The sequence below is a fragment of the Dama dama genome, chromosome 27 (genome assembly GCF_033118175.1).
Source record: "Dama dama isolate Ldn47 chromosome 27, ASM3311817v1, whole genome shotgun sequence".
NCBI lineage: Eukaryota > Metazoa > Chordata > Mammalia > Artiodactyla > Cervidae > Dama > Dama dama.
The window spans coordinates 54,150,254-54,170,707 of NC_083707.1; the positions used below are offsets into that span (position 1 = coordinate 54,150,254).

General features: G+C 39.5%; 1 protein-coding gene across 2 annotated transcripts in view; it reads left to right on the plus strand.

Moving 5' to 3' along the window:
• Positions 1-20,454, plus strand: part of RAB27B (RAB27B, member RAS oncogene family) — a 169,880-nt gene that overhangs the window by 103,337 nt on the left and 46,089 nt on the right. Inside the window, exon 1 of one of the 2 annotated variants that reach the window (XM_061131395.1) lies at positions 1,088-1,359. The exons of the other annotated variant lie outside the window; for it this stretch is intronic. The gene's annotated coding sequence lies outside the window, so the exon portion shown is untranslated. Of the gene's footprint in view, positions 1-1,087; positions 1,360-20,454 lie in introns of those variants that run through there. 2 annotated transcript variants of the gene reach the window in all.

The window sequence follows — 20,454 nt, forward strand, 5'->3', positions numbered from 1 at the left end:
ATAGAGACTTTACTATACCACTGGTCTATGCACTTTGCTGATCTGAACTCATTTACTGACAATAACCCTACAAAGGCATTTGATTCTCCCCATTTTCAAGATAAGAACATTGAGGCACAGAAAATAGACCTTCTCCCATATTTTCTTAGTAGAATAAGCAGATTCCTGTGAAACCACATGTTTTCTCCAACGCTCCTCTTCTCCAGTGCTTTGCTATTGTTTGCTTGCCTTTGGTTTGGGTTTTCGCTTCTCCCACAGATGATCCACTGATAATGTCAGCGGCTCTCAGTTGCCTCAAAGGCCCTCTGCAGAACTGGTCAAACAATGAACACTTAAGCAGTCACCTCACCATTCACCAACATGCATGCAAGCAGCACATTTGGAACTTTTTCATTTTCTTCACAGTGGGGAAAAAAAATCAATTGCTATTGTATGTCTTCAACCTTGGGCTCTTACCATCAGGCTAAACACCAAGGATGTCTTAGTCTGTCTGAGATGTGATCTCAAGAGAGCCAGCCAGGATCGTGGGTGTGGGCAGATGATTGCCAAGTGTCGGCCAGATAGTAGGTGCTTAATAAAGATGTGTTCAGTGAATGTGTGTGCTGCCTGATCTCCTCTGACCTCATAGACACGACCCCTGCTGACTCAGCTGCAGATCTCTGAAATGACTGTGGGAGGCAAAGGTGAGGAAGGCGCATCCTGGTGAATGGATTCATATGAACAGACCTTAACTTTTAAAACACGTATTTCCTTCCGAGCCCTTTTATTTCCAGAGGCCCCTCTCCGCTCCTTGGTCTCTTAGGCAACTGCTTGGTCTCTTAATGAAGACCTCCCCTCCCGGAGCAGAAAATGCAGTGCCCTGGAAGCCGTTCTCACAGTGTCCAGGGGCTCTTTGGAAAAGAGAAATCCAAGAAAACACGGAAAAATCAAGGACTCAAAATGAGATGGCTGCTGGGGCTTGGAGACCCACAGAGCCGAGAACTCGGAGCAGAAACCGAGCGCCCTTGAGTCACCAGCAAGATTATCCGGAGGTGCGCCCCGCACGTCCGCCTTAGGACTGGGAGACACGCCTTCGTCACACACGAACCCTGCAGATCCCGGAGCTTGGCGGACTCGGGGGTGGTGCTTCCAGTCCTGCCGCTTGCCGTCCGGACGGGCAGGGGCTGGGGACCCGCCGGCTGCTGGAGCGATCCAGAGCCACAGGTTGGGGGGAAAAAAAATCGGAGCGGTGCCCGGGACCGTCGCCCTGGAAGGCAGACCCCGGGCAGTGGCTGGTGTCCAGGAGTTCCAGGGCTTGGGGAAGGGGGAAGGAAACCTCTGAAACCCGACACCTCTCGCCAAGGAAAACTTCGCAGGCTGGTGAGTTGGGGCGGCCAGCCCGGCTGTTATTGCTGGAATGTGTTCCCACCCACTCGGGGGGTTTGCTGAGCGGCTCGCCTGCGAAAAGGAAGTGAGACGTGGATGGGGAGATGTAGGCCGGCGGCGAGGGACCCCGGGTCTGGAGCGGGGTTCGGGGTGTGAGCGCCCTGGATCGGCGGCTTCCACCTGGGATTCCGGTGCAGGCGTGATGGGGGCGCGGATGTCATCAGAAAACTAGCTGGTGTCTGTCTTTGTTTTGGTCCTCGCCGATCAAACAGCTGGTTGGAATTAAAAAAAAAAGAACCTGGCTTAGCAATGTCAGTTTCCTTCCATCTGTATCTAAAAGACAACCGAAATAACAATTCTTTTTCATCATCATGTGTTTCGAGGTTCATTTAAGGAGAAGTCATTTCGTGAGGCAAGACAAGGGATTAGACGTTTCTTTGTCCGTCCTCAGGTGAAATAGCCCCAAAGAAATCAAGAGCCTGTCTGACAGTTTTTTTCTTTTTTTTTTAACCTCTTCTTTCAAAATTGTGATCCGGGTATTGCAGTCCTAGAAGGGTGTGTACACGTGTGTTTGTTCAACTGGTCACAATAAATGAGCTTCCAAGAGTTTCCAACTCCGTAAAACATTATCTCATTATCTGAAAGCTATTGAATCAGGTGGAATGTCCCTAAGCAGAAGTTGCAGGTTCTGCTCCTAGGAAAAGGCTGAGTTTCGTCAAACTCATCACACTTGCTACTAGCTGTTACACACTGGTTAACATTGTTACTGCTTTTTATCTTGAGACCTAAAATTAAGGATATGTACGATTCCAGTTGTGTTATCTAGCACCTTATTAAGACAAAGTCAACAACATGCAGTTTCAGAGTTCTTAGCAACAAAATTATTGTTGAACATAATAATAGTTAAGAATTTTTAGTCAGTTTCAAAGATGTACTGTTCTTAATATTCAGTTACATTCACACATCTTCAGTAATATTATAAATAAACATATATCTATATATATGTTTTATGCACACAGTTATAGAGTTCTAAATTTGAAGTTAACAGAAAAGTTAACTTCAGCAGGATAGCCTCAGGCATTTCAGTTTATTGAATTTTCTAGCTACTGTAAAGTCCGAACTGTCGTATGAAGTGAGAGCCATACCTGCCATGTGCTGTTCCCCCATATGCTTATTTTTCACAGTTTCCTATCATTAACCCTCTACCTGGAGGGAATCAGCCCTTCTTGAAGGCAAGAAGGGATTTTAGGAATGACCAAAACAAGGTAATCTTGGCAGATAGTTTAATGCCAGGGAGGCTTTTCTGCTTAAGAACTGACAGTGGCTTCCCATAAAATGTTACCATCTTTGCTTTCGAAAGAGCAAAACCTTGCCAATGAAACTGGACAAGCCTGTTCTCAAAGATGCCAAGAAGGAATCAAAGGGTATCTGTCAAATGTAAGCAAACCACAACTCTCTCATAGGCCATTTGTGGAACAGGACTCTGACAACCTGATAGGGAAGGAAACTCTAAAATAATTGATTGGCTCAGCTCCTTGGCACACCAGCTTATATTAAAATTATCTACTGGTTTCTGAACTGCTTTTCATTATATTTAACTGTACTTCTGGAAAGATAGAAGTCATCCAAAGCCCCATGTGGTTCAAAATAGAAATCTGCTGTTTTCCCACCTTTAGCCTGGGACATTTTTGGTTAGGTTTTTGGTCTTGCAGATCAGGACAGCATGAAACATAGACCAACTATTCACATAAAGCTCAGCTCACAATTAATCCAGTTTCTTGAGTTGATTCATCAAGGTAGGTTAAGTAATTGCAGTTTTGAGAGACAGGAAAACAATTACTGTAAAAACAGACAGGACAAACTAGGTGTTTCCCATGAAGGGTAAGTCATTTTTTTGGAGTTGGTGGCTAAAGGGGTATAATTTTTCACTCATTATTAGGTGTAGAATGGAGCTGACATTATTCTATAGTAGTAGGAAGTAGCAACACCACGAAGCATAATAAAAACCAATTGTAAACCTCATAAATGGAGTTGAGAGTATTACTTAATTTGCTTCACTGCCTTTGTGATCATTATTCATATTCTTTAAATATTAACCTTCTGTCCTAAGCCCTCCTTAAATGAAGGAAACCTGTCTGGATTATCAGTAATGAAAATAAAATGTCGTTTAACACATTGCCAAAAATTTTTAAATAAGTTGTCTTTTCTAAGTAAACAACTGGTGAGTGTAGTTGAGAAAAAGAACTTATATTTCTTGTTCACGTCTTAAACAAATATTTATTAATAGTGTCAAGCCTTATGCTGGGCTCTGTGTGAAGAGAAGTGGACCAAATGCACAGAAATGCCTGGACCCCAGATAACTTGCCTTTCACTTTAGGGAGTAAATGGATGTGCAAGTTAGATCTGTGATCCACTGGAGCTAAGTGCTAGACGAGAAGGTACAGCAGAGAAGGGACAGACTGTGGCAGTGACACGCCCAGTCAATGTTGAAATTTTAGATCAGGTGCCCAGGGAAAGTCTAACTGAGAAGGTGACATTTGAATGTTGGTCTTAAGGAAGCTCGGGAGTGAGCCATGTGGTTACAGGGAGGAAGAGCTGTCTAGACTGAGGGATCAACAAGCAAGAGTTTGCCTGGCAACTTCCAGGAGTGGCAAGGAAGGCTGTCTGTGTCCCTGGGGGCAGGGTTGTCCTGGGGCAGGTCACAGAGGGCTTTGAAAGCAAGCATGTTGGCTTTTGATTTTTATTCTGAGTGGAGGAAGGAGTCACTATCATTTAGATGTTGTCTGTTGAAAAGAAGCTGAAGCTCCAATACTTTGGTCACCTGATGTGAAGAGCCAACTCACTGGAAAAGACCCTGATGCTGGAAAAGACTGAGGGCAGGAGAAGGGGGACAACAGAGGGTGAGATGGTTGGATGGCATCACCGACTCAATGGACATGAGTTTGGGCAAACTCCGCGAGCTGGTGAAGGACAGGGAGGCCTGGCGTGCTGCAGTCCATGGGGTCGCAAAGAATCAGACAGCCTAGGGACCGAAAACAACGGAGGAGACTAGAAAGCAGGGGCAGGAGAAGGGCACAGAGTGAGGCTGGAGAGACTACCTGGGTCAAGTGAAGTGAAGGGAAAGTCACTCAGTTGTGGCCGACTCTGTGCAACCCCATGGACTATCCAGTCCATGGAATTCCCCAGGTCAGAACACTGGAGTGGGTAGCCTTTCCCTTCTCCAGGGGATCTTCCCAACCCAGGGATCAAACCCAGGTCTCCCACACTGCAGGCAGATTCTTTACCAGCTGAGCCACCTGGGAAGGCTGCCTGGGAAGTTGTTGCAAAGACGGGATAAGGTCCGTCTGAGAAAACTGAGGAGTCCACGCCATGACTTATTTGTTATAGACAATTGTCTGTACTGAGAAGCTGAGCGAAGTGATCGTCAACCTCTCTTCCAAAACTGTGACCCTACAAACCCAAGAAAGAACACAATTTGTTTGATACTTGCTAGATATTGTAGATCACATATTAAGAGATAATAGTGAAAATTTATACAGTTGTAAAACATAGCATCAAAGTAAAGTAAATAACATCATAGTATATGGCAGTTGCCTGGAGGGGGAAATGGCAACCCACTCCAGTATTCTTGCCTGGGCAATTCCATGGACAGAGGAGACTAGTAGGTTACGGTCCATGGAGTTGCAGAGAGTCAGACACTACTAAGCAGTTGAGCTTGCACACACGCATATACAGCAATTGTAGCTGCCATAGAAACCAAATGTCTAGTATTCAGAAATGCAAGAACAGCCTTTTTTAGTAGGTAAAGTATGTTCAAAGACATCAAGATTCACATAATTTGGGGAACAATTTTAGACAAGGCAGATATAGGTATAAATTGGTGAGATTTAAATCAAACCTTTAAGAAGCCCATCATTAATCAAATTATACTGGTGCTGGGTAGTAAAGCTATGAGAATGACATTTAGTTTCCTTAAGGCACAGTTTTCTCCTGTGTGCAGCAAAAGGAATAGACTGATTAGTTTAAATCCCTATTGTCTAGCTCGAGACCTGGGTAACCTACAACTCTTGCTTCCTGTTTAGTTCCTTACCTTCCTTTTCCCCTTGTTTTTTTTTTTTTTTTCCCTCTCTTTCATTTATGTACCTATTTATCCAGATAGATATTCATAATTATAGATGTATTATGTGCATGAGTTTAGATACTCATAGATAAGATGTGTATATATATGTGTAAGTATATATGCACACATGTACACAGAGACAAAAAGAAAAAGAGAAAAACATAAATTCTATAAAAGAGGGCAAATTTCTTTTTAAGAGGCTTAAGAAAATATTCAAGATTTTCTTTTAGTTTTCTTTCTGTAACCCATAAATTTATTGTCAATTATAGTGAACTTGGGGTCAACCCGATTTGTTTTCTTGTTCCTCTCTTCTTAACTTGCTCAGAAAAGTGAAACTGTGTGTTAACTCTGACCTGAGGGATACACCAGAATAAAAATAATTAGAAAAGGCAAAATGGGTCTGTGTGATATTTGTCCAATCCAATGTAGGCAAGGTCCTCAGAGTCTGAGAAGTTTGTTAAAAGAGTTGCTCAGTTCTCGTGGGCTGTTATTAAAAATATACTATTTTCATAAACAATGTACAGTTGATATATGTTTCTGGATATGTGAAAATTTTTTTTTTTTAAGTATAGAATGAAACTAGATTTTTCAAAGAGGGAACAGAAAACCTGGCCTCTCTTAGTGCCTAAAATAGTAGAAGCCTTTTCCAAAATCGGGAGTTTTCTTATATTCACTTAAGGTACCTCCTTGAGCTGACTTAGACCTGGGATTTTCTGAAATCTTTTTTCCAAATGCTGGGAAGCATTGGAGCAATGCATCTAATTTGCTAATTTCTTAATTTTTTTTTTTTGAGTGAACAAAGCAACTAAACAGGTAGAAACTATCACACCCAGTCTCAGCCCTGTCCCTCCCTCATTCAAACTTTGATCTTAATCATTCCAAGGTTGGCGATGCCAGCTATCAAAGGCTGCTGCTCACAGTTTGGAGGTGAATGATTCTATGAGAAACAATACAGAAAACACTGCAAAACATATCTTAGGAAAAATCACTTTAGTGAAAATATCCTGGTATTTACAACTAAGGGGTTAGAGACATGTAGAAACAAATTCAAATAAATACAACATGATATGACAAAGCCCTATTCTTTAATCTTATGTTAGAAATGAGATGCTAAGAAGATGTGGCGTGCACACACACATACACACACACACACACTGGAATTCTCTGCTCAGTCACTTCAGGTGTGTCCAACTCTTTGTGACCTCATGGACTATAGCCCACCAGGATCCTCTGTCCATGAAATTCTCAAGGCAAGAATAGTGGAGTGGGTTGCCATGCCCTCCTCCAGGGATCTTCCCAACCCTGGGATAGAATTTGAGTCTCCTGATCTTCCTGTATTGCAGGCAGATTCTTTACCGCTGAACAACTGGGGAAGCCCACACTGGAATACTATTCAGCCATAAAAAAGAACAAAATTTTGCCATTTGCACCAACATGGATGGACTTGAAGGCATTATACTACGTAAAATAAGTCAAAGAAAGATAAATACTGTATGATATCACTTATATGTGAAATCTAAAATGTTGTTTCCCTAGTGGTAAAGAATCTTCCTGCAATGCAGGAGACCCAGGTCTGACCCCTGGTTTAGGAAGATGCCCTGGAGAAGGAAATGGCAACGCCACTCCACTACTCTTGCCTGGCAAATTCCCTGGACAGAAGTGCCTGACGGGCTACAGTCCATGGGATCGCAAAGAGTCAGACACAACTGAACAACTAACGTGTCGTATCACAGAAAACTAGTGAATAAAACAGAAAGAAGCAGACTCACAGTTATAGAGAACAAACCAGTGGTTATGCATTGGGGGAAGGGCAGTACAAGGATGGGGGAGCGGGAGGTACAAACGACCGGCTGAAACATAATTTCAAGGATGCATCCTACAACATGGGGAATAGAGCCAATATTTTGCAAGAACCCTAACTGGAAAATGACTTTTAAAAATCATATAAAAATTTAAAAATTAAAAAAAAGATACAGGATGCTAGTTGACGAAGACCGCACAGTAGCAATGAAATGGAATGAACAACTTTGGGTTTGCTTTTTTCTCAGGACTGCACTGAGCCATCATCAGGTGCTAGTCATTTTGAAACTGACCTAAAGACTGCAATTCCACCCACCCCCCCCCACTCCCGCCGCCTTGTTAGATTATAATTTTTTCACTTAGCTACTAGAAAAACCAAGGAAACAAAGGTAGAATATGTAACTCATTATTAGTACTGCTCCTGGATAGTCTCCTAATGGAGGTGCCCTCTTCGCACTCCAGAAGTTTGCACGTTTGGTGAGAAATCATTCCGTTTAAGATTGCAAAGAGTATGCTTAGACAAAGGGGAGAGCGAGATGAGAACTGGAAGCTGAGGCCCCGCGTCGCTAACGGGTGTGGTTACGGCCACTGCAGGCTTGCCCTAGCTGCAGACTTGATAAGCCTGGCAAGCATCTGTTTCCGGTGCGAGGTGGGGGAGGTCTTCGAGTTTTATGGTGTGGTTTTCTCTGTGAAACGACTCTGTGATGATAGCTGAGTTGTGATGAAGATGAATTTCCTTTGAGCTGTAATGCTCTTCTCTCTGGTTCCCAACACGGCGTTGCAAATCAAGGGTAGTTTTCATGGCTCCGACTCCTGGTTTTTCACGCTTGCCAAGTGCACTTTGACTTTTAAAGTCAGCTGATGTGTGAGGCCCATGGGACCAGAAGCTCTTTTCCTATCCTTTACATTCTGGAAGGTGTTGGATTAGGATGATTTTAGTGAAATAAAGGCTGAGGTATGCTGCAATTCGTCTAGAGTAGCAGTGATTCTTAGAACCAGTATAGTAAATATGCAGACACCTAAGGGGATAGGCTTGGCACCTTGAGAACAGAAAGCTAATTCAAAAGAGTAAATTTCAAGGTTTCATAAATGTTACCTATATATTTAAAGAGAGACATGTATTCTGTTTCATCATATTTTATTACCAGTAGAAACATTTTTGTCTTATTTCTCAGGAATTATGTTCTTTAAAAGTGTGTAGAAAATGAAATGAGAGGGTTAAAAAATAGTTCACTGCTTTTTAGTCATTTCTACCATAAACATGTTATTGTGCACTGTCAAACATGATCCAAAACATGAAAATAAAAATCAAAGAATTCTTGACATCCTTCGGAAAACACAGATTCTACCTGCATAGTATAAACTTTAGAGAAAATGTCAAGTTAGTCATGTTAAAGTTGACATTTAAAATTATTCATTACAATAAAAAGATCTGCCTACCATGTTAAAACTAATAATAGCAACTTAGTTTCTAGTATAACTTTTACATATCTGAATTGTTTATTAGAAGTATTCATTATGTGCTGTTTTGTATCAGCAGCATATTTAGTCATTTGATCGAAAAGCTGTATAAGACATAATTCAATTGTGAAACAGATCGCCAGTCCAGGTTGGATGCATGAGACAAGTGCTCGGGGCTGGGGCACTTGGATGGCCCAGAGGGATGGGATGGCGGGGGAGGTGGGAGGGGGGGATCGGGATGGGGAACACATGTAAATCCATGGCTGATTCAGGTCAATGTATGGCAAAAACCACTACAATATTGTAAAGTAATTAACCTCCAACTAATATAAATAAATGAAAAAAAAAACATACAAAAAAAAAAAAAAAGACATAGTTCCTACTCTTGAAGAGCTTAGAATCTGTTGAGGTAGATCCATGAGCAGATAATTTGAGTATAACCTGGTAAAGTTTGTTAGTGGTTTGAACACAGTATTGTGGTAATAAAGAGGAAGATAACACCTAAGGGGGCTAAAACTGTAGAGAGAACAGTTAGAAGTGGGAAATACAAATGGTCTGAAATTAGCTCAAAAGGTTGAAATTAGCTCAAAAGGTTGAAATTAGCTCAAAAAGGTTGAAGTCAGATTAGAGAAATAATTAATGAATGGAATTGACCAGCTATAGGAGAAAAGAGAAAGTTTTATGGTCTCAATCATAAGAAGGCATTAGATGAATGAATGGTGGTTCCCAGAATTGAGATTAGGTGTAGAAAAAGTGAAGCATGTTGGAGGAGAAGACCTGCTGCATTCAGGTACCTATAGTGATTCAACTGGATTTATTCAGGAAAATGCCTTCAGGAATCTAAACCATCTAGGAGAGGTCAGACTGATAATAGTAACTGGGAAGTGCTGTTCTGCAAGTGATCATAAAAATCCATAAGACCCAATGCCATCTTGAAGGAAACCCAGGGAAGAGGGAGGTTTAGTAGCCATAAGGTAGGAGTCATGATTTTCTTCCTATTCTATCGGCACCAATCAGCTTTGGCTAATAAGGCCATTTACATTCTGGAAGGACTTAGGGTTATATATGATCATGTTAATTGCTATTATTATTAAATTGGGAGGATATATTAAATATGCCTGTAGCTCTTAGTTATGAATAGGGCATCATTTATCCCTGTCTGTGGGACAACCACTTTAAATATTTCCATGCCCTAGGATTCTGTTCACCCATATTTTCTCCCAGCCCCATTTGTGAAAACTGACATTTCATAGCTCGGTTAGGAATGTGTTCTAGTACCATAGAAAAAAGACTGAGCAGAATACTCAAGCAATTGAACCTATTGATTTTGGCTCATTAATATCATGCTTCAATAACTGATGCCCAGCACATATTAATTGAAGAACAAATTAATTGCCATTCCCTTTATTGCACTCAATAGCTTTGTTCCAGCTCTGCTGTGTCTGAATTTATGACACTTCTAATCTCAGGATCTGCTTACCAAAGCCTCACACAATGTATCTCGATGCTCTAAAAGAATTAAAGGATAGTTATCTAGTAAAGATTACTTTTGAAGTTTCCAACCCATGTAAAATACTGTTACATAATTGACTTGTAAATGTGTGTCCACTGACTAAGTTTAAGGCAAGTTATTCTGTTTTCTGCTTCCTCTTCCCCCCACCTTGTCCATCCCCATATTAATACTCTTTCCAGTTCATTGTTCAAAACAGTTTGGGAAATATGTTGCTACATTTAAGAACATTCCTTATACAACCATCTGACTGCCTCTCACTCTCCATCACAAGTATTCTGATTATTGGATAATCAGCCCGAGAACCTTCTGCACGACTACTTGTCCTATTGAGACGTTCTCTCTGTTCCTTCTAGAAGCAGGTGTTAAAGGTTGTCTTTGTTACGGATGCATCATTTCAGGCACCTAGTTCAGAACAAATGTGTTTTTTTTATAAAGCCTTCTCATAATATGCCAATAGCTCAGTTATCTGTGTTCTGGTTATTAGAGAAAGAAGACTTCTAAACAATATTTTCATGACTCATCTATGAGTTAGACACATAATCCATGTCTACAAATACCCCAGTCAAGATTTCTAATTAAAACCATGTTGACTTTAGTCCTTTTTGTTCTCTAGCGTTTGGTTACTTACATTATTTACAAGCTGTTATCCAACTGTGAATCTTTGAGATTATCCCCTTCTGTAAATTCATCAATATTTCATACATTCTCCTGGGAAATATCAGCGTGTTTCTTGTCTGAGGTTTCAGCACAGGTAAGTCAGCATTAGGGACACAAATGTCTTGTTTTTGGCGCTCCCACTTATGTGGTAGTGTAGCAATTAACATGAAGAAAAGACAAATATCATTGCAAAAAATGCTGTGTACAGCTTACGATGAACATTTATAGATTGCTATAAATTGTGATTTTTTGGCAGGATCGTCAAGGGTGAAAACTTGCATTGGTGTTTAATCTTGGATTAAAGACTGATAACAGGCTTCCTTATTTTCAGCTTTGAAACAGCAGCAGCAGCAGAATGTATCCATTGAATGAACCAATTTTCAAGTTAAGGCCATTGTGGAAGAAAATGAGAAGTTTGATAATTTTGATTTTAATGGGTGCAGTTTTACAAATTCTGCATTCTCTTACAACTGGTTCCTACTTGGAATAATTTTTACATGTTACTTGTTGAGATTTCAGCCTGTATTAGTGAATACAGGCTATATGTCAGAGTATGAAGGAGATGAAAGAAGTTAAGAAAACATTTTTCCCATTCTAGGCATAATCTTTATAAATCTAGTTTCTTTTAACATGATTGCCAAAATTGGCCCCAGGAACAATTTAAAGGCACGTCTGAACTGAGTGACCCAAGCAATAGGAAAGTCAGCTCTAAATCACAGAGTCCCAAAGAAAGGGGTATATATAGGCAGAAATAAAAAAGTTTTTAATCTATGTAGGGCCTTTCTCTTGGCCTGATCAATTATTTAGCACCCCTAGATACTGAGAATATATTTTAAATACAGTACTAATTAAGAAAAGTCTGAATATAATAAATCTTGGATAATATATTCTTGTTTGTTTATTGCAGTGAATATCACTTAATTCTGATTACTCAGAAAATATTCCTATTTAACTGGATCTGAAATGAACTGGTGTTAGAATTAACAAGAGTGAATAATCTTATGATAGTCATTCCAAGAGTGAGTTTCCAGAACTATGTTTATATGATAGCAATGGGGTCTATGAGTAAATCCATAACAATAGTAGGTTTTATCATGAACCTTTATTAAGGAAGAAACAAAGGTGCTTTTCTGTAGACTTTTGTAGACATGATATATCCTCAGCTTCTCCTGTGTAATTGGAAATAATGAAGCTTTTTATAAGGCCAGATATTCCCTATGGTCCCTAAAATTCTGTCTAGGTAAGTAATTTTATGTGTCTGTTTTATCAAGGAGGGAAGATTGTCTCCTCGTATCTTTTTTCCTTGTCATTTATTGAAGGTGGAACAAAGAATTTTCTTTTTAGTACAGGTCATGGGTAAAATTGCTCTCTCTCAGAACTTTATCGCAGAGCCTACTTTTATCTCTTTTGATACTTTTCTACAGTGCTAATACCAGTGTGTTGCTTTCAAGCTGGGAAATCAATGACTTACTAACCAATCATTTTGGTGAATTAATTTCTGCTAAAGTAGCTATGACTGAAAACAGATAATGAGTCACTCTTCCAAGTAACCATGGTTGCTTTTTCACATGTAGCAAAAATCCAAAGGCATGCCTACTGTTAGACATTCCAGATTTAAGAAGAGAGTTATAGGGCAACAATTTGGAGCAAAAATAACTTTATAAGTGAAAGCTAATGTAGCCTGTGTGGATGGTGACACCCTGGCCCGGAATTCGTGGAGCAGCCGCCATTTAAAATCTTCCATTACTAGGGCAGACTCTGGGTTAAACAGATATTCAAATCCCTGGTTTTGAAAATATGGTCCTTTTGAAGAAAGGATGCTCTTTCTGTAGAGCCTCTTGGAAAGGAAGAGGCTCCACCCTTGGAAAGGAAATTGGTTCTTTCATAGAGTTTGAGGCTTTATCACCAAACTGTTTGAAACACTTCCCTGTGTATCTTTGACAGTAAGTTCTTAGTTTCCTGTCTTGGGGTGAACCTGACAAGTAGAGGTAAATAAACTCGGTTGATAAACTGTCAGACACTGGTTAGTCTGCCTGTTAACAGTAACTGCCTGAGTATTTTTCCATCAGGAACGGTGGCAGTTTTTTCTTAGCTAATCTCAGCCAACTGCTAATATAAGAGGTGGGTTCATAAAACCTGTAGTTTCTCTAAAGAGCTCCAGATGCACAAAGGCAAAATAAATAGCCAACCTTACAGACAGCAAAAGATTTCTTGGTTGTTTGCATCTTGGTAATTTTAGAGTAATGCTTAACACCAGTACTACCCTCTGATTTGCTGCCTTCAGAAATAGATACCCATCTACTATTCAGTTAATTTTCCAGCCTGCCAGCCTAAAAATACAGACTTGTTACATAGAATAAAGTGGTTCAAAATTGAGGATTTTGACAGTTCATGGGTACCACAAAGAGATACCACAGTGGTAACCCAAAAGGACTTTCCAGGTGGCACAGTGGTAAAGAATCCGCCTGCCAACGCAGGAGATGCCAGTTTGATCCCTGGGTCAGGAAGATCCCCTGGAGTAGGAAATGGCAACCCATTCCAGCACTCTTGACTGGAAAAGTTCGTGGATAGAGAAGCTTGGTGGGTGATAGTTCATGGGATCGCAAAGAGTCAGATATGACTGGGCACACACATACACAAAGAGATAACTGTTTGATTTTCTAAGAGACAGAAACATACCTTATGGATCATAGTAAGCAAAACAGCATCCAGTATTTGCCACATAAAAATATTTGGAAGCACTGTCAAGTAACAAGAAAAGTTAAATGTCAGATAGCAGAACACTTTTATGGCAGAAATAGCCTTAAGTATAATTAATAAGTTCATCATGGGAAATTTTAGTCCTGGTTTTCTGTCTGTACTTGGCTTATTTCCCAAACAATTAAGTCAGTTTTAGAAAACTTAGAAAACTGCCATGAGACTGGTTTACTCTCTTATTTGTAAGCAGTAATATGTAAGCAGTTTCTTATTTATTCTACTATATGGAAAACCTGTGTCAGATAACTACTGACATTTTTAGAAATATTCTATGGATTTTTCTTTGCAGAACTTTTAGAACATGTAAACAAATACACTGAAATAATTGCTAGTCCCTTTAAGGACTTGAGGTTTTTGAGGTTTTTTTTCATAAAAAAAGTTCTATAAAGCTTTATGTTTCAAAGGAAATTTATATGGATATTTTCACATAATTTTTAAGCATGACACAGTATATCAGGGCATTATCAAGTCCATCAAAGCTTACACGATAATGTAAAAAAATGTCCATTGAGAACATATCAATAGGCTAGGTTCAGTTCAGTTCTGTCGCTCAGTCGTCTCCGACTCTTTGTGACCCCATGGACCACTGTACGCCAGGCTTCCCTGTCCATCACCAATTCCCGGAGCTTGCTCAAACTGCAGCTACGCTCAAACTCAAAATAGGCTAAGTAGAATTCCTTTTTCCTGTGGGCTAAAGAAGAATTCAAAATATTGACTGTCATATATGTTAAAACACCTACTGCCATTAATTAAGTTTTATCTGTCTCTACTTGTAAGAGCAAAATGCCTATTGAAAAATATTCTTAATTTGGAGGGCTGCTGCAACTAAAAATTTCACCTTAGATTTGCCAGTTTCAGGCAAAAATATCTTAAATTCTTCCATTTGTATTGTTTTTTTCATGAGTGGAAACTGTAAGCATCTATGAAATCAGTCACTGTCCTTCAAATTTACTTGTACCCTTGTCACTGGGCTTTCTGTCAGCAAGTAATCTAACCTGATGAGAGTTTCACTAAGCTTTTTGTGATTAAAACAAAAAGCTTAACTTTTGTTAATTAATTAAATTAACAAAATTAATTTTGTTAATTAATCAAATTTTGTTAATTACATCAAAAACCTCTGGTGATTGAGGTTCAAGAAGACATTTTAAAAAATTAGCACCATGTACCACTGATATTTATAAAAGCTTTGTGGTAACAGTGAAGCTGTAATTTTAGATTTTCAGTAAAATTCATGATTTTGTTTTAGCAGTGCCAAGCTGCCTTATATTGAGAAGGTGATTCTGAAGGGAGACCTTGGACTTGGGGTTTAGAAAGAGCATCGGGGATATAGTTGCACGCATCTGTCCTGTTTCCGCTCCTGATTTCCCAAGGGACCGGGGGCTTGCTATTGAACACATTAAACAACTGCCATGGCACCTTGAGGACCAGTAAGAATAACAGGAACACTTAAGCCACACTGGTGTGTACCTGATCGCGTATCACCCGGGCCAGGGGACAATGTCAAATCGTTACAAAAGAAAGCAAAGCCAACTGACTTATTTGGAAATTAGACACATTTGAACTTTTAGCTCAGTCTACTTAATTCTAATGCTTTAAGTGTCATATGATAACAAGATTATTTCCATTCTCCTGAAATGTAAAAGGTGAGTGATGAAATCTTCTTTGAAAGATACTTTGAATTCTTATAAAGTTTGGCCAAAATCAAGCTATACATTTTTCTCCCCTTTCAGATAATCAAGAGTAAGCTAATTTTTAAAAACATGAATATTCAGGCAACCATTCCTCCTATGCTGGAATCTGTTTGCCAGTTGCTCGTTCAAATAGATTTAAGACCACAGTCCAAATGAAGCCCAGGAAGTATAAGTGCTTCCAGAATCAGAAAAGCCCTTCCAGGGACTTCCCTGGTGGTCCAGGGGTTAAGACTCCGAGCTCCCAATACATGGGGCCCATGTTTGACTCCTGGTCAGGGAACTAGATCCCACATGCTGCAGCTAAGACCTGACATGGCCAAATAAATATATTTCTTAAAAAAGAAGCCATCTCCATTACTCTGAGATGGCTTCAGTGAGCAGAGAAGTATCACAGTAATCAAGGTGGGGGTTCTGAAATAACAAGAATGTAGTTTCAAGAACCAAGCCAAGTGCATAAATAAAGCACAGTGCACAATTACAGTTTATCTATATATCAATATCATCTACAGAAAATAACTTTGTGAAAAAAATGTTGAATCAGCCATCCACTATGACAAATAACCATGAGTTGAAATATCTGTGGAGCCCTGTGGCGCTAGTAATCCCAATAATTTTCACTGAATGGAAGATCCAAGAGGGTTAATTAGTGTTGGCCCCAAGCCAAGTATAGGCAGAAAACCAGGCTGCATTTTCCCTTCATGAGCTAATAAGTTTTCATTCAGAGTCACTTCTTACATAGTTGGTCCCTGGAGGACTTAGCTATGCAACATCCTAATTGAATGGACTGATCTGTTTTACTACTAGTCCTACAAAATTCACATGGATCTTTCCCAATCTGCCTTTCTGCCAATTTTTGCCTACCGTGTGTGTTTACGTTGGTGGCATTGTGAAAATAGAGGGGTTGGCGAGGGGAGTGTGCTATTTCTGGTCTAGTTCTGTTTTCATCAAAGCCAGAAACAGGAGTCCCTGATTTGAACCTGGTATTACAACTTTTACTAATGATTTGGCCAAAATTAACGAAATATGTACCATAGCTCCTTTTCCCTCAGACGTATTTGCGTGGCAATACCTGGTCATATAGCCTGATACACACTTCTACGTTTAGAGTAGGAATTTACTGGGGAAGAAAAGAGACAATATAATATAAGGCAAATATAATACAGGCAATATAATATAATATTATGTAATATATATTATGGATATAACAAAAGAGTCACTGCAATAGAAAAAAAAGTAAACTTGTGAAGGCAATATAATATAATATTACATAATATAATTATGGATATAATAAAAGGGTCACTGCCATAAGAAAAAAGTCAAGTTGTGAAGTAGGTTAACGCAGGCTCCTTTGTAGGCTCCTCTTGTTTCTTCTCTACTTTTCCCAGGGATGTGAGTCCCCTGTGGGACTCTAGCTGCCCTCTCTGCCTCTGCTGCTCTTGTCTTTACCTTGCTCACATTTCCACGAGGTCACCAAAAACTACCTGCTCCTGTTTGCATACCTGGGGGTGCTCCTTTCTTCTCAGTCATTTAATATTCTAATTGTTGCTCATGTGCTAATTGACCAAAATTTAACAAAATGTTTACCTTGGGCAAACATACGCTCCATCTTCCTGATGCTCGGGATCACGTACGTGTGACCTTGCCTACCGGCTGAAATGCCTTTGTAATTAACTCCCCAGTCAATACTCAGGATGGTTTTCGCAGTCATTGACCGCCATGCTTGGAGTGGGGAACACTTTGTGTAAGTTCCTGGATGAGGTCAAATAAGTCAGCGCTATCCCTTGTTTCAACTCTCGCACGGCAAACAAATGTCCTTTTCATGGTTTATTTAGAGCCACATTTTTTGCATTTTTGTGCTTTTAGGTGGTACTTTTCCTGTTTAAAATAACTCCCAAGCATATTGTTGAAGGGCTGTCTGTCTGGTGTTCCTAAGCTCAAGAAAGCTGTGATGTGTCTTATGAAGAATGTATGTGTGTTAAACATCATTCAGGCCTGAGTTATGGCACTGTTAGCTGTGAGTTCAGTGTTATTGAATCAACAATCTATATTAAATAAGGTCTCTTTAAACAGTTGCTTTTGTTAAGGCGCTTAGTCATGTCCGACTCTTTTGTGACCCCATGGACTGTAGCTTGCCAGGCTCCTCTGTCCATGGGATTTTCCAGGCAAGAATCTTGGAGTGGGTTGCCATTTCCTCCTCCAGGGGATCTGCCTGACTCGGGGATTGAACCCACGTCTTCTGCTTGGCAAATGGGTTCTTTATCACTGAACCACCTGGGAAGCCTCTTTTTAAAACAGAAATACACATAAAACAAGATGAAGTATTGATCACTTGGTAAAAATATTGTAACCAGAAGCTCACAGGAATCTCTGTATTTTCCCTAGAAGTAAGAATAGTTCTTCAGTGTTTGCTAATTCAGTGTTGGTAGTGACTTTATAGAGTAAAGCTACCATGAATAATAAGAATCGACTGTGTTTACTTCCTTCCATAAAAGGATTTGCAGTAGTTGAGGGTTAGTGATAAAAATGCAGTCAAGTAGATAAAAGAAGAATAAAAAAAAAAGCAAAAACTGAGTCATATAGTTCAGAATTAAAGAGAGGCAAATTGTTTGAATAAGAGAACCTTGATGATTATTGTATTTAAGCAAAAAATTGAACTCAGATCTTCCAGGCAAAAAGATAATGAGCACCGTAGCTTTTCTTGTCAAATTTTAAAAAGTGTACAATTTATTGAGAGAGACATCTTTTTCTATTATGCGTCCTAAGAGTAACTTTATGGCACAAGCACAGAGGAGATAATGTTTCTAATGGTAGTTTTATAAGTGATGCAGAAAAGGACCTTATGTAATTGCTAGTGTATTGACAAGAAAGCCCAAGGCATAAATACTATTTTGTTGTTCTAGGAAGGATTTCTGAAGGGATCTGAATGTTCTGTATATTTCTGGGATGCTGACATGAAATGCAGTACTGTCACATGTATTATGCTGACGTTTACATTCTAAAGAACTTCAGATGAAATGATAGTGATGGTGGAGTTACTCAGCTCTCTGGCAAATTATAGGAGGAGATATAGTTCAGAAGGTTACAGTTTTAGTGTCTTTGAAATTGCTGCGGGGGAAGGGGAGGGTGGGATGGATTGGGAGAGTAGCGTTGACATAGATGCACTGCCTTGCAGAACAGATAGCTAGGGGGACGCGGTTGCGCATCGCAGGAAGCTCAGCTCTGGGGCTCTGCGATGACCTGGGGGCTGAGATGGGAGTTGGAGCTGGGGTGGGGGCTTCACCAGGAGGGGTGGATGTTTACCTAGAGCTGAGTCACTTTGTTGTGCAGTAGAAACTAACAGGCACAGCACTGTAAAGCAACTAATACTCCAATTAAAAAAATAAAAATAAAATATAATAAAATTTTATTATTTTTTTTTAAAATAAAAATAAAATAAATCTAGAGAGAGGACATCTGTACTTGCCTGTGGATTAGAGAGTCAGCATGCGGTGACCAGGGAAAGAGGAAGGCCATGGCCTCCAACTGACGCCAGACAACTCCACTTAAGAACATGATGTTAATTAGAAATATCATGCTGCTTGTGAGGCTAAATATACCCTCCAAGCTTTGACTCTTTTAAATAGCCATGCTCATTTTTATTTATTAATCAATCCTACCACTGGCACTAAGAATTTTCTGGTAAGATATGGGGGAAGATATAAAGTATAGGCTCAAATGGTGAGGAAAGAAATGTTAAAAAAAATTCAGCAGAAGCTTATAAACTCATTTTTAACCCTCCCACATATATTTCATGAATTGACTTTTTAAAAAATTATTTATTTATTCATTTATTTGTTTGTGTAGGGTCTTAGTTGGAGAACGTAGGCTCTCTCGTTGAGCTGTTCAGACTTAGTTGCCCTATGGGATCCCATCATATGGGATCTTAGTTCCCGGATCAGTGATTGAACCCTTGTCCCCTTCATTGGAAGGCAGATTCTTAACCGCTGGACCACCGGGGAAGTCCCATGAATCGATTTTTGATGCCCAAATTCTTGAGCTTAATTTGTCCTGATTTAAATATTAACCCAATTCTCGTCAGAATTTATGAAAATAAGTGTTTACAGCTGCTTCATAAACCTATATTATCAGCAGTTTTATATAGAGATTTTTATATTGAGTGTTGGGTCTGCATATTATTAAAATATTAAATGGGAAAACCTCATAGAACTTACTCAGAAATAAATGTACAAGTTTTGCCCTGGACTGTATGTAAGGAGATGTTTAAGTAGTAACAGGCTACCAACCTACAGAGAAAAATAAATAAATAAGGGCTTCAGAGAACTGAGGGAAAAATATTTTTTAACCATTATGATTTATGAAAGATATAAACCATTCAGTTTTTCTATTTTTAAAATTAAGAAGAGTAAACAAAAAAACTTGATTCAATTAGATGTAACAAATACAATTGAATGGAGATGCAATTTGATTTGTTGAAAACTATTTGAGTTTTATGCAGATTAATTCCTGGTAATGTTTTACCAGAATGTGATAGATTCTGGAAAATATCTACTAAATCAAATATGTGTAAATATTTTAAAAAGCAAGCAAATTTCATAGTGTGGGGAGGGGTGGAAAAAGAAGGGAGATGGAGGGGTGTCTGTCTCGATGGAGTAAAAGTGATGTAAAACCCTCAGTGACTCATGGCCTTTTAGACAGTGTTGGTGGTGTAGCTCTAGCCTTTTCTACAGATCCTGTAGTTTTGTTCTTTCCAAGAGAATGCTCACTTTTTAAGGAATAAAGGAGAAAATAAATAGAATATCTCGATAATGGCACCAACATTGCTCTACAAAGATGGAGACCAACGCTGACAAGTGGAGATGGAGATGTGACCCAGCCAACAGCACCTCTGGGGCAAAGTATTTTTTTTTTTTTTTTTTTTTTTTAACGTGGACCTCTTTTGAAGTCTTTAGTAAATTTTTTACAATTTTTTTTTTTTAATGTTTTGGTTATCTGGCTGCAAGGCCTGTAGGATTTTAGCTCCCCGGGTAGGGATCAAACCCACACCCCTTGCCTTGGAAGGCAAAGTCTTAACCACGGGACCACCAGGGAAA